Raw genomic sequence first — 15,644 nt, forward strand, 5'->3', positions numbered from 1 at the left:
CCTTCCTTAGAACCAAACAATTCATTGCAATTTTTCAGGAGAGGGGGTGTCAATACATTCATGCATGGTTTCACTGTTTACTGCTGAAAAATGAGGGAGAACATGAAGATTATTTGACTGCTGGATTTTCTTTTTATATTTGTGGAACAAATGTTTTCTTCTTCTTTCGGCGCCCCTCAGTGAAAGGTCCTTAAAATCATTCTAACGCTCCCCTTTTGAAAGGCCTACTATTCCATTACCCCGTCAAAAAAGTAATAATTTCTTCAGTGTAAAAGTAACACGTTGAAAAAATTACAAGCATTACTTTAAATTTTAAGCTCCCTAATCTCTTTGATTCTCTATGTCTGATTCTGAACATTTTTTTTTTGGATAAAAAAAAAATCCACAGTAAATAATATAAACATGTTCACCCAACATAGGTTTTTATAAATAATTGAAGTAGTTTTCCTACTGTAGACCATCCTCTCATGCTTAAAAGCACAGGTTCAAGTTATTTATTAAAAATTCTTAAATTCATGTTACATATATGGCAGTGAGGCATAACTATGCATATAGAATATGAGTCAGCATCTAAATCAAACTAACTGATTTAACAATAATGTTGTCAGAAACCACCTTACTTTTATCAAAAGCAATAAAAATGAACAACATAGATTAAGTATTATTTAATGTATTAGTCAAGATTTTAAATTAATTAGTATGATGTAACAGTTTTTAAAATCCTTTTATTTTTTTACGGCAAATTTCTTTTAATTTCCAGGAGGTGGTTTCTCATCCTCATTAAAAACCCAATTAAAGATGGAATGTAGAAAAGGGATCAATATTCCCTTCATTACTGCTAAAGAATGTGCCCAGGCTTAGTGCTTTTGCTCAATAAGAAATTAACAATAATTACTTTTATCTGCATCAAATACATTAGCAGCCTTAGTAACCGTTTTGTGTAGAGATCATTTGAGGTCGGTAAATTGTGAAAAAAGAGCCTTTTCACCTAGAAATACGTTTGACAGAATAAAATATTTTCATAAAAACTGCCTCTTTTTAAAAATACTTTTTTCTTATATTTTGGCTGAATCTGGGCTTTTATGTCTCCAGTGGGTATTTAGTTATTTTTCTTTTCTCATTTTAGTTATGCAAAAAACTATTAGTTTGTTGTGTTAATTGTAAGATTTTCCTTAGTAATAATTTTTGTTTGTGTGTGCATTATGTCTTTGTTGCACAGAGAATTAGTCACTTTTATATTTTCTTGTCAATATACAGAAAGCTTTAAAAATGTTATCTTTAGTCCAGGTCAAAAATAGTTTATCTTAGATCACCAAGTCCATAGTTTTGTAATTTTCTAAGATCTTTCAGGAACTGGTAGGAAAAAAAAAACAGAAAAAGGCATACATTGTTGGCACATAAACTTCATCACTTAATTTAATACACAACAGAGACTGATGGAGTGTTGCCAATGTGTAAGTTTGCTCATAGTGGTAAACTTTGACTTAGTTGATGTCTAACAGAGCTCTTATAGGTACAATATCACACATCTGACCCAATTGTAGGCCTACTCAGCTGTACTCAGGCTTGTACACATTAAATTCCACAGTGTTAAATATGCAGTGTCAAAGTACATTGATTCTTTCAGAGTTATTACAACAACAACTGGAGTAAAATATACTCTACGGAGAGTTCTAATTTAACACTAATTCCGAGCACTCTTAAAGTGTTACTTTAACCCTTCAATGTTTACTGTGTAACTGACAACGAAAGTTTTATTAATTTCCACAACTAAAATGAAGACATATCTCCCGTTTGTAAGAGAGATGCCCTTACAAAAGTTTTTGTTAAGATTTTATAAATTATTATTTTTTCACCCTGGCATTTATTTGCACCAAATTACAAACACAATATGACCAATTATTTTATTGTCTAAAGAGACGATGCAATTTTCTCTAGGTAGTACATGAGAAGTGTATTGACTGAGTTGATACTTGTGACATTTTAGTTCCCAAATGTCTAACTCCCAATGCTTTAGCCTGCTATAAGAATAACATTCACTTTAAAATATTTTAAGCTGAAAAGTGTGTTGCATAAAACTTCTGTCTGTTTTGTCGACCAACACTTCTGAAGGAACTTTATATTATTATTAAACACAGAAATTTGCAAATTTTTTTCCCAAGCAAAAACTTTGAGCTGAAATAATTTGCTTCCTTTTGTGTGGAACTTTGCTTGATGAGAAAACAACCAGAGTATTATGGGATCATGTTTCATCAGCCCTAACTTTTCTTTGAATTATTTTTTATTCAGATCATTTTTTTTCCCTTCACAGACCAAGATAACTAATCTCTAAATGTTTATTACTGTTTGACAAAAGATCTTACAGGATGATGCTTGGAAAGAAAACATGCACTTTCCAACTCTTGTAATTCTCTGCTTTCAGAGATGTTGCAGTGCAAAAATTTTGACAATTTTTATTTATTGATTAACCTTATTCATTAAAAAACATATAGCAGTATTATGGGTTATTAATTATGGTATTATGGTATTAATGGGTTATAGTAAAAAAAAAGTGAATGAATCTTAAATTTTTTTCTCAAAAACTTAATGTGAATGAACATTATTTCTTAATGATAGATAGTGTTACTATTAATAATTTCGAATACTAATTCTTAGACTCTCAACAACATCTACTGTATTTTATAACAGTTATAACTTTGAAATTTTGTCTGAATAATGACACATTATTTATCAATAAAATTTGCTATTAAAAGCAGTAAAACCAATAAAACTTTATATTTTGTTTTTTTTTATTAGTCTTCAAGGTGTTGAACAATGAAGGTAATTCTAGGGATGTCTGCAGAATGTGACACATTCACCTTTGAAAATATTTCCAAGGATTTGACAAATCCTGTATTTTGTAGTAAAGCTTACTTAAGCAACTAGTTCCTGTCTGCAATCTATAAGTCCTGTTGCACCAAGCATTCCTTTTGGGCATTTTTAAGTGTGATGATTAGCAGTTAGAAAATTTTTACAACTGGATTTTAGTATTTTAACAAATTAAAGACTCATTGAAAGTTGTAGCACAAGTCTATAAGTTCTATAATTACTTCAAACAATTGTAGCTTTACAAGTTCGGAAGACATTGAGTGGTGTTGAAAAAAGCTTGTATTTGGAACTTAGAAAATATGATTAATGTACAAGACTCTTATCAAGTAGTTTTAACAGAAATCACAGTTGTGAAGTCATTTGTTGTATTGATTCGATACTAAAAGATGCTTGTTGGCATGCTTTAACATGGTTTTTGACTGTCCTGCCAATACTTGCACATTCACCAATAAAAGTTAAAGAAACCTGACAATATCCAAGAAGTTAAAATACAAACTGTTTGAGACGTAGAAAAAGGTTTTGTAGCATTTGCTAGAAAGCAAGTATGGTGGGTTAAAACAGACATAGTTACATAATAAATATATCATGAAATAAATAAATGCATTTCATAAAAAAAATGAAATCTGCATTTTAAATCAGGGCATTGAGTAATCCAATGTATTTTTTTAGATTTTTTTAAACATATGTAATTATTTCAACTTTTTAATTCCATATTCTATGACTCATGTGCAGTAACATCACTGTGAAACAATTGACCCAACAAACTCTGAGATCTGGTTGACTATTTTACATTGCAAGTTAAGACAACTTCTTCCAAGTTTGCTCTAACTCTGAGGTCAGTGTTCAGTAACTTTAAGAAATGCAATTCTTCTACCAAAAACTCTTGAGAAAGCAGCTCTAGCCTCTGTACCTTTTTCTAAGTATACTTAATAAGTTCATGAGAGAGCTCATTTAGTTCCTGGAAGCTGCCAGACTTCCTCTACATTAACGATCCACATTTTTCGAGCTTGACCTCAGTTCTGTATCTAGACTTTAAAGTAAACACATACATGTAAACATTACAGATGGTTGCTTCTTCTTAAAAAGTTGTGCTCAGTGAAAAACCCTCTAACACTCTTAAAGAAATTATTGATTTATTGAGTCTTGCAGCCAAAGAAAAATCCATCATTTGCCAAAACTTGATGTTCTGCTAAAGACTTATCAGCTGTCTAGTAGCTACATTGGTCTCCAAAACTAAGTTGGCAATGACTTGCCTAACACTATGTTTAAGCTAATATTAACCCTAAATAATTAAAATATGTTAATGGCTATCCTGTGTATCATCCTAAACACTTATTTATGCTTATTTCCCTCTTTGTTTGTATTCCAGACAAAAGTCTAACAAAGTAATTTACAGCCAAAGGACTTTATATAAAATATAACATTTTTAACAAATGGCCCATGTTTAACCCCCCACTTTTGCAGGTCTTTGGTCCTTGAAATCAAGTATCTTAACAAAGTAAAACATTTTGTTTTGCTGTAGTTCAATATCTATTTTTGAATTTAGGTTTTAAAAGCAGAAAATAAAAAAGTGACTATTTATTTTTGTGATTGTGCTTTGAAACTAAAAGAACAACTACATACATTTTCATGGTTCTCCCCTTTTAGGACTCTGAGCTTTTAGTTATTTTATTAGTTATTTTGTTTTGTTGATCTTTGGTGTATTTTTTATTACATTCAAGCAGTCTTTAGTTACTCTCTGCTGCCCCCTTGTGCTTGTTTCCTTTCCCCTTGACTTCCTCTAGTTAGTTCCACTCACACCTGCTCCTTATTGAGCTCATTAGTCCATCCTTTGTTCTGTTCCCCTTATATACTCCACCTCTGCAGTCACTCACTGCAGGTTCCTTTTTGTTGTTTGTTGCTTCCTCATCTCTGCCCCCCTACGTGAGATTCCCTTGATGGTTTCTAATCATTTGTTTCTTTGCATTTTTGGATTTTGCCTCAGTTACTAATTAAATCTACAACATTCACATCAGCCTCCAGGTCTATGCATTTGGGTCCTCTACCAACCTCCATACAAATCGTGAGATAAATGGATTGGATTTAACTCTTTTTCATCATATTGTATAAGGGAACCCATCTTCAAAAGGCCTTGCTGAATCCAGAAAAAAACTTGACTGTTACTTGGCACTTTCAGTTTGAATTGTGTGTGCATCTGTGTCTGACTGACAATGAATAACTGTGTTGTAAACAAACACACATTGCAACTGGTTAAACAGTAGTTGATTTTTTAACAGTAATACAGACCATCATAAATTGTCTAAGTACAATACCTTTGACATAAGCCCCATTTACACTACCATTGAAAAACTGATTCATGCCAAGACCGGTCCGAGCTCGGTTCTGACGACCGATTACACATCACGCTATCTCGGTTCCTCGACTCCTCGCCTCCTAGTGACGATCTGCGGTATTACTGCTAGTATTGAAGGAGGAAATCAAGCAGTCGGTGGCGGTAATGCACCAAAAGTTGTTTGCCAACTGCCAGAAAACACAAGAAGAAGACGAAGAAGGAGGGAATCAAGCAAATCAAAATGGCGGCGCCCGTCACATTCAGAAAGTTAGGCTTGATTATTATTGCTGTACCTTGGTGTTATTATTTAAAATGCCATTATTTAAAATGTTGTGTGGAGAAGATTTCAATTGTTGTTTATAGTTGAAGAAGAAGTTGTTCTTCTTCTGTTTCTGGAGGGGCATTACCGCCAACTACTGGAATGGACTGTGAATCGCGATGTGCAGCCAGACGGAGATGACGCGTTCTGCTCATGTGCTCTTGTTATCAGAGAACCGAGCCAGGGAAAAACCGAGCCGATCCCATCTCTAGAACTGGTCTGCAGTTATCCTGGTTCGGTTGTGTCTAGCTCCGTTCAGTTCAGTTTGCTTTCCATTCACACACGATAACTTATCTCAGTTACTGAGCTCGGACCAGTCTCGGCACGGTTTTTCAAGGCTAGTGTAAATGGGGTAATTGTTTTCTGTGTGATTCAATGGTTAGGAAGTTGAAAGCCCATCTATCCATCCATTTTCTCCTACTTAGTCCTTATTAAGATCACTGTGGTGCTGGTGCCTATCTCCCGCAATCTACGGGCGAGAGGTGGGCTACACCCTGGATAGGTCGCCAGTCTGTTACAGGGCAACAGAAAGACATGCAACCACGCACACACACACTAGCACCTAAGGACAATTTGGAGAAGTCAAACAACCAGTCATCTTTTTGGACTGTGGGAGGAACCTGGAATACCAAGAGAGAACCCACACATACGCAGGGAGAACATGCAAACACCAAGAACCTAAAAGCTTTTTGCAGAAAGGCAACAATGTGCGCCAATGTCACAAATGAATAGGCAGCCCATACAAGGTGTATGGCTAAGAGTAGCATTGGTTTGGCCAAATATATTTGCAGCATATTTCTTCTTTATAATGCTTGTGGTGTTTTTGATTCTCCATTAATGCTCTCCCCCATGTCTATAACTATTAGTGATTGAAGTACTTTATAGTTGTGGTAAAACATTCTAACATAAAATCAGTGAATCACCACCCAGTTGGCTGTTTTTAGCTTAAATTTTATTGACACTTTTAAATTGGAACTAGAATTGTGCTAGAATCTTTACATGGAAAATATTCACTTTCCAATGTGTTATAATTTTTGTTTTAACTGCTGAATTCAAGGCAAGCCATTGTATTGACTGTATGAATGTATTGGCCTGTAGCACTTCATGTGGACATTAAATTAGAAATATCTAAAGCTCAGTCTTGCTCACAGCTGCTTAACATTTTTAATCTTCAGCATATAGGTAAAACTATTATCTCTTGTACAAAGCTCTTATATTCCTTTTTATAATTATTTGAATCCTCAAACTTTTTTTTTAAATTAAAGATAACCTTAATACGGTTCTCATTGGAGTTTGAAGACTTAAAGCCTTAGAAATGGTTTTTTAGACTGTAAGATTTCAGTGACTTTTTTTCTCTTCTGTTCTTTAATCCCTTTATTTTTGATAAACTTGATATTTTCTTTTTTGTAATTTTTCATTTGTTTCTAAGGTCTAGAAGAATCTTACTATAAGAGGCGGTTTCATAAGTACAGCAATAGTGAGATCAGACAGCTGCCAAGCACCAAACACTGAAGTAAAACTACAAGTAAAGGCTACAAGTGGAGGAGTTGCAGGATTAGACAGCATTATCTGAGATGAATCTGACATTAATAGGGGTTTCATTTCAGACTTACAAATGCCTGCTGGTTGTGTCCTGCTGGTACCTGGCATTTTGAAATACACTGTGACAATAGGCTGATGCTGGAATCTCGGTTACAACAACATGCCCAAACAAGTCGGCAAAGGTTATGGTTTCAAAAGACTGAACTCATGGAATGAAGATTGTGATATCGTGCAGCAAACATAACAGAACACAGTGACATCTGTGTCTGCCATCTGGACTTGGGTACAAAACCCTGACCTTGTCACAAGAACTGACCAGAATTGAATTGTGGGTCCAGAGTCCTGTACACAGATCGACATAACAAAAAAACAAACAAAAAAAGAACGACGACTCATTATGTACTTTGGTCTTTCAGAAAAAAATTAGGACACATGAATCTATGTTTTTCCTCTTGCCTGGATTTTAAATGGTTTATCTACATCAAAACAGCAGAAAAGACTAACCTTGGTTTAACACAATACAAAAGACATATCAACAAAGGTTTACTTTTGAGTGAAAAAAATAGAAGTTTATAATTAGATTGTTTTTAGGAAACTGTTGTTGCTCTGCCTCCTTGAACATTACACTGAAATTTTTGAGACTGAGGTCCTCAGTGCTGCCGAATTTCCACAATTTGGTACACCACTGTTTTTCCTACCACTTCTTGCCAACCTGTCCACAACTATATTAAATGAGATCATTATATCTATCCAGGACTTTCATTGTTCTCAATTCTCAACCAATCCCAGTTATATAAATACTCATTCAATAAATTACACTACTATGAAATAGTTCATTCATTTCAATAAGTTTCATTTAACAAAACAGATTATGTAGATTAATTAAATAAAGACCAATGTTTTAGAGCCTTAATCTCTGTTATTTAGTATGAGTTTTTTATGAACAACTATGGTCAAGCCTAATCAAAGATCATAATCTAAATGATAAATTATGTTTAGAGTATTTAATAGGTATTTAGGTAAGTTTGTATAAATTTATTACCAACACACCAAGACTGTTGTGGCACCATACTGCACCATACAGTATGGTGCCAAAGTGCAAGAAAAATAAAAAAAAATAAAAACAAAAGGGAAAAAATATACAAGAAGCACTATGAATAAGCCCATGAAATATATAATTGATGCAGTCTCTGGCCTGTCATGGCCTTTTATATTTGCATAAATTGGATTAAGAATGAACCTCATTGAAATTCATCTTTGTATTTGGGACCATAATAATTTTGTCATATTGGAAAGGGGAAAAAAAAAATCGCTTTTCACTAAATATCTTTCAACTGCTTGTAAAAATTGCAGTGACCATATAGCGGGCTCCATTTGATATTTTCTGCCTGTTTTGTGCCCTTTTGCAAAAAGATTTATAGACCCCTGCTGATAAAAGAAACAAGACATACAATATGTAATCTTGGTGGAGAAGATCTCTTTCTACTCTGCTTGTTTCTCTTTTTTAGACCATCTTTTATATTCAAAATATGTTTCTCACATTTACCACAGCTATGTAGTTTTTTGTGAATTGATTTGATCAAAATGAGACTTTTCTGTGCCAACATTGTCTATATAATAGGATAATCTTGATAGAATCTAAATATAAAGCTCTGCAATACAACTTCAATATCCTCCCTCTACTTGATCCATAAACCCTTTTTCTTTCAATTATTGATGGTTAAAAATAGAAAATGTTTACATTTGCATGGTCCTGCATTGCAACATCTTTTTTACCTACTATAGCTGACCAACTATCCAGATGCTCTCAGTGAGCAGGTAATTCTGATGCAGCCCATGAACTCTGCATTGCAGAGGCACAGTCAGAATGACTTAACACAAACTGTTGTCTAGGTATCTTTGGAAATCAGTAAATGCAATATCATCCTTATAGAATACAAAGTGCCACCTTTTGACCATAGTGTCTCATTTACTCCCAGCTTTGAATGGTTGCAGAAAGGGTAAATTAACAGTTCTGCATTTGTACACTTTATTTACACATTTTCAGTGATTCTGTTTAATTAACTTGAATCCAATACTTCAGGTTGATAATTGTATTTAGCCTAAAGCTGTTGTGCTGATGTGAGATAATACAATCTGAAGGCTTTTTCATTTGCTATCACTGACACTGAGAAAGCCTTTTTAATCAATTATTTAGTTTATTAAAAAGCATTACTTAATTTGAAGTCATGACACAAGTTAATTTAAGACCATTTTAAATAGAATTTTAAGGTACCCTCTATTTCTCTTAAGGAAAAATGACACCAAGAGTACAAAAAAGGGAGTTTAAGCTAAAGTAGTAATAACAAAAAGAAAATGTTGCTTGTTGTAAAATCTTACAGAATAAAAGACTCCCTGTAATACAAAAGTGATATTAAAAGCAATAGTTACAACTCTACCTCCCCCATGCCATTAAGCGCCATATTAACAGTTACCCACTCTTGATCACAAAACAGTGAGGTTTTGGATCAAAAGCTAAAAACGCATCTAGTTGTTCTACTTATCTGGATATGTTCTTCCAGACAATGTTTTATTTTATTTTAAATGTGAAATTTACTTTTAACATCCATTGTGTTAGAATAAATTAAAACAAAAGTCATAATACTCTTTTTTTCTTTTTCTTTTACCGACTAGTTTTTTTTTGCTTTTATTGGAAACAAAGACGGAGTCAATTAATACTTCTCCAACTGATTTATTCATTATCAACAGAAATACACTAGTATTAGTAAACAAATAAGATCAACCATGCAAAAAAATTTTTGCATACAGACTTCTAAAGGAAATATTTTCTCTGACTTAGGTAAAAAGTTAAATCAGGAATGTTGGCTGCAAAAGACTTGCTGTATGACCTCTTTGGCTGCAGCACAACAAAGAATGGTTGAGCTCTGATTCCACTTTTCAAATGCTAATCCAAAGCCCCCAGCACACCCACTAATTACTTATCCTGCATGTCCTGATTCACTTCATTGATCAGCAGACACATTCAAGACCTCAGAAAGGCACCTTTTGGAAAGGCCCAGTTATGTGTTTAACACAATGCATTAGATTCCAGTACATACACACAGGCTTGAGATGTCTAGAATCAACCGCACAAATCAACCTCAAAGGAAAAGATTTTAATCACTTTTTTTAGTTTTTGTAGTGATGAAAGCACATAGCAGATAAACAGGATTTGTTATAATTATTTCAATCTGAAAAACTCACACAGAAAGAAAAAGACAGAAGAATTTTATTGATACAATTACTTTAGTCTTTGGTGCTCAGACCTCGGCAGGAACCATCAGTGCTGAATGTTGTTTGATATGCATGAAAACGAATAAAGAACAGGGATGTTTCCCCCCACCTGGATGGAGGTGGGTTGAATTGGGGTCATCTGTATCGAAATCAGACATATCTAAACTACTGCCTGAGCTCTGGCTGAGTGGCAGACTGAGTTTTGGATTTTGAGACCTTTTAAGATGAACTCTGGATGTTGATTGGGCTTTCGTGGAGGTGTGGTTCAAAGCCCATTAGCTTGTGTCTGAGGCGGATGAGGGTAAGTAATCAGGTTCTTCAGTTGAACTTCTACCTAAGCTTCATTTAAAACAGTGTTCATATAAATAAGTAAAAGAATATGATGTAGGTGAAGTAGACCACTTCACCTACAAGTAGGTGTCTACTTCAGGTGAAGTAGACACCTACTTGTGCACTTTCCCTGTTCCTCACACCTCAGTACTCACCACTCATCCAATGTGTGAAACCTACTGTGAGGACAGTAAAGGTGTGGCCAGAGGGCTCAGACGCTGTTCTCCAGGACCGGTTCAGGAAAACAGATTGGAATACTTTCTGCCACACAAATTTGGATCAGTATGCCTCAACTCGGCCACATCTCCACCACCATTGACTGTGTCACGACCCACAAACGCATCACCATGAACCCCAACCAGAAACCCTGGATGAACAGAGATGCTCGTCTCCTGCTGATGGCCTCCAATATCGTGTTCAGGTCAGGGGATGCGCAGACCTACAGTGCAGCCAGGGCTGCCAAACACCACTACAAACACCAAAGGTAAGGTTGAGGATCACTTTTCCAACTTCGACCCCCGACGTATGTGGCAAGGCCTTCAGATTCTCACAGACTACAAGAACTTCAATACCTCCACCACCTCCTCTGATGCCTCCCTCATCAACGAGCTTAACAACTTCTATGCTTGATTTGAGAGACGTAATACCACAACTGCAACCAAGGCAGCCACTACCCCAGACCAACAGCCACTTACTCTCCTCTGCAGTGATGTAGGGGCAGCTGTGCAGGATTAAATCGAACAAGGCTTAGGGTCCTGATGGCATACCTGGACGTGTCCCCAGAGTGTGCTCTGGGGAGCTGGCAGGAGTGCTGACGGACATCTTCAACCTGTCCCTGGCCCGCGCTGTGGTACCGACCTGCTTCAAGTCTACCTCAATCGTCTCAATCCCCAAGAACTCCAACCCAACCAGACTCAATGACTACCGCCCGGTAGCCCTCACCCCCATTATCACCAAGTGCTTGGAGCGACTGGTCCTAGCACACTTCAGATCCTGTCTCCCCCCCACCAATTTGCATACAGGAAGAATAGAAACACAGAGGATGCAGTCTCCATAGCACTGCGCTCTGTCCTTTCTCACCTGGACAGCAAGAACACTTACACCAGAATGCTGTTCTTAGACTTTAGTTAAGCATTTAATACTGTCATCCCATCACAACTCATTAACAAACTGACGGACCATGGCATCAGTTCACTCATGTGCAACTGGTTGCTATACTTCCTGACCGGTTGACCCCAACATGTTCGGCTGGACAACCATTGCTCATCCACCACCATTATAAACACCGGAGTGCCACAAGGTTTGTGTGATGAGTCCCTTCCTCTACTCTCTCCTAACCCACGACTGCAGACCTGTCCAAGGCTCTAACGCCATCATCAAGTTTGCAGACGACACCTACAGGGAGGTGGTGGAACGTCTGGCTGAATGGTGCGACAAAAACAACCTGCAGCTGAACACCGAGAAGACCAAGGAGCTCATTATGGACTTTAGGAGGAGCGCTGACCTACACCCACCCATCCACATCAAGAGGATAACTGTGGGGTGTGTGGACAGCTTTAAGTTCCTGGGAGTCCACATCTCAGAGGACCTAACCTGGACGATCAGCTGCTCCAAGCTCATCAAGAAGGCACACCAGCGCCTCTTCTTCATGAGGACCCTAAGGAAGAACCACCTGTCCTCAGAGATCCTCACGAACTTCTACCGCTGGTGAGAGCATCCTCACCAACTGTATTACAGTTTGGTACGGGAACTGCTCTGTCGCCGAACGGAAGGCGCTGCAGAGGGTGGTGAAAACTGTCCAGCACATCGCACCACTCCCTAACATCAAGGACATCGATAGGAAGTGATGTCTGAAAAGGGCCGGGGAAATCACCAAGGACTTCACTCACCCTGCACACACACTCTTCTCCCTCCTGTCCTCTGGAAGGTGTTACAGAAGCCTACGGCCAGAACCACCAGGCACCGGAACAGCTTCTTTCCCACAGCTGTCATGTTCCTGAATGCCTCCTGACACAACTTTAAGGACAAAAATAACATATGGACTGTCCTCACACTCACACACATACCATGGACTGTTCCTCTCACACACATACACAATCTGTATACAATCTGTATATAATCTGTAAATCTTTAAATCTTATCTGCCATTATTTATCTTGTATTATAAATCCGCTAATACATATATAATCCTTTTCCTAACATTCCTGTATATTCTGTATAATCTGTGCATGTAGCTCCCATATTCATATTTATATTTATACACGACTTTTACAGTCCCTAACTATTACTTTTTGCTTGTAGATACACCTGTAATAATATTTATATCCTGTATAGCACTTCTGGATAGATGTAAACCACATTTCGTTGCTAAAGTTGAATTCTAATTCTAATTCTAATTCTAATTAGAAATCTCTTTTAAATTCCACTGATAGTTGGGAATATATGCAGAATATTGTACAAAACTGAACCAAAATCCATATCTACTGGTCTTTTCACAGACAATATATAACTTTAAATCACATTATTTCAAACAGAAACATTACATGATAATGTTTGATCTACTTTGACCAGACAGAAACGCAAAATGCAGTATTTTGTGCTTGTTAATCAGTTTAAATCACACCAAAGATATCTGTATAAACTACCTAATCTGTAAATTGGGACCAAAGGATGCATGTCTTTGATTCCTTACAAGTATGGGGCATATAGCCGTCATGTATTCACCCTTATATTCTAATACAGTTTAATAAGATCCGAATCTATATACTGTATATCTGCTACAGTAAGGTATATGCTGTGTATTTGTGTATTAAGAGATCCAACATGTCAGTAAGGATTTGTGTCGAAGATTCAATCACATTAAAAGCCAAATCTTTAATCTGTCATCCAAGAATGAAGAAAGTGCAGCACAACTGCACAGTCTGCATGGTGTTGCAGACTGTAGCACTGTTGCCTCAGAAGGTCTTAAATAGCTTTGATTCCTAGCCAAAGGGTTTTCCTGCATTGGGTTTGCATGTTTTCCACATGTTCTTACTGGTAACCCGCTTCCCACTGTCCAAAAAGTTTATTAGTGACTCCAAACGGTGTGCATGGTTGTCTGTCTGTGTTGACCTGCAACGGACTGGCAAACTGTCCAGGGTGTATGCTGCCTTTCGCTCATTACCTACTGGATATAAGCACCAGCCCCCTGTAGCCTGACAGAAAAGAAGTAGGAGTTTGATACATCGATGCGGGACAACTACAATCCTACTGATATATGGCTGCAAGAAGAGCATTAAATAAGCAGCATTAAACCTCACAGTTGGTCTAGAGGAGCAGCAGAAAACCATAGGTGGAACAATATGGAGGCACACATACGCAATGCACACTCCATTAATCTGGCCTTATTGGAAGAGGGAAAGCAGAGTTGGGTAAAACTATATTATGTTAGTATCACTTGGGTAATTTTGGGAAAAAGTATGTTCTAGAAACTGTTTTCCATCTTTTCTTTTATTCTTAAATAAGAGGAGGCTACAATGGTATGAATGTTTGGATCCTTTTGCAAGGCAACAATAATTTCTAACATAAAAGGGTCTATGTTTCCTAAGTTTCAGTGATGAATATAAGATGGTCATAGGGTTATTGACCCATCGATGGGAGGTACGTTGCTCCCCTTTTGTCTGCATGTGTGTGTCTGAGCCTGTCCTCCCCTATGACCAATGTATCATACACACCGCCAGGGTATTCTATAAATAACAACTTGATGTTCACTTATGGGTGGAGTATGTCTGGGGAGGTGTAATAAATGTTGTAAGAGTGTTTGTGTTGTTCTCATCTCCTTTGCTTCTTGCAGTTGGTAGTCCGTTAACTTTTATCAGACAAGTCATCTTTGTGGATCTCAATCTCTGACCTTCAGGCACATAGTCACACTCACAATGCCCCTCAGGCGACTAATAGAGTAAGTTCCGGGAGCATGCAGCAATCACCCGCTCCCCCAGCTTAAACAGCATGGTGGCTAACCTCCACTCACAACATGGTAGCATGGGTTCCTCAGCTGCACTGCTGAGGAAGTGTGCATGCTTTGTCAGCCTAATGTCAGATTACAGCTTAACTGACTTCGGTTGTCTTTTGGAACACTTGTAAGGAAATCATTTGGCTCTGATATGTTTATGAGCTTCCGTGTTAAATATGGCTAAGAAGCTGACAGTGAGCCTTTGACTAAAAATAACCTTTTAATGCTTCAGTGAAAAATGATAGAACCATTCAGCTCCTTCATTCATGATATCAATCTTGACTAACATTCTTTTACAGATTTAGCTTAGATATAGCATAAAAGTGTGTGTTTTTAAACGCATATACATGAATACAATTAGAGCTAGATATTTATATAACACTTAATTATTAAAATATTTAAAATAATTTAACCAACTAAAAAAGGAATATTTATCTAAATAAAAGTATATAATTTGATATATCCAGATAAATTCCACATGAGCCACAGTTAAATGAACAAAGAGTTTTCTGTAGCTTTATTTGAAACAATGTTTTGGTTTTGTTTGTTTGTTTTTTTTTTAAAATTACATATCCACAGTGAGTCTGCTCCAATTGAGGCAAGAAATTCGTAAATACAGAGAGAAATTATATATATATATTCAAGTATTTAAAAAATCACCCTTACTTACTTGATGTCTAATATCTTAATCTTAGATCTTAATATTCAAATTTTTTTTTTCGCCTTATAACTGTTATTCTCATTCTGGTCTCTTCGAGTCTTTCACACAAACAATGACAATGTGTTGAAGGCTTATTGGCCATCTTTGGTGAAACAAAAAAATTAAGATTTTTACAGTTTGCAGTTTATTTTATCATCAACACTTCAAAAAAAGTTTTAAGATAAACTGTGATAGAAAATAACTTCTATACAAGTAAGCATTAAAAAACGAAACAAATATCAATTATTTCATTATAATGGATCATTTGATCTGTCCAATTTAAAGTTTC

The 15,644-nt window shown here is 36.4% G+C and overlaps 1 protein-coding gene across 4 annotated transcripts in view; it reads left to right on the forward strand.

The window, feature by feature from the left end:
• Nucleotides 1-15,644, forward strand: part of LOC107088875 (kazrin-like) — a 229,573-nt gene that overhangs the window by 67,177 nt on the left and 146,752 nt on the right. The gene's annotated exons all lie outside the window — the stretch shown is intronic.

The sequence above is a fragment of the Cyprinodon variegatus genome, unplaced genomic scaffold (genome assembly GCF_000732505.1).
Source record: "Cyprinodon variegatus isolate N-32 unplaced genomic scaffold, C_variegatus-1.0 Scaffold231, whole genome shotgun sequence".
Classification (NCBI taxonomy): domain Eukaryota; kingdom Metazoa; phylum Chordata; class Actinopteri; order Cyprinodontiformes; family Cyprinodontidae; genus Cyprinodon; species Cyprinodon variegatus.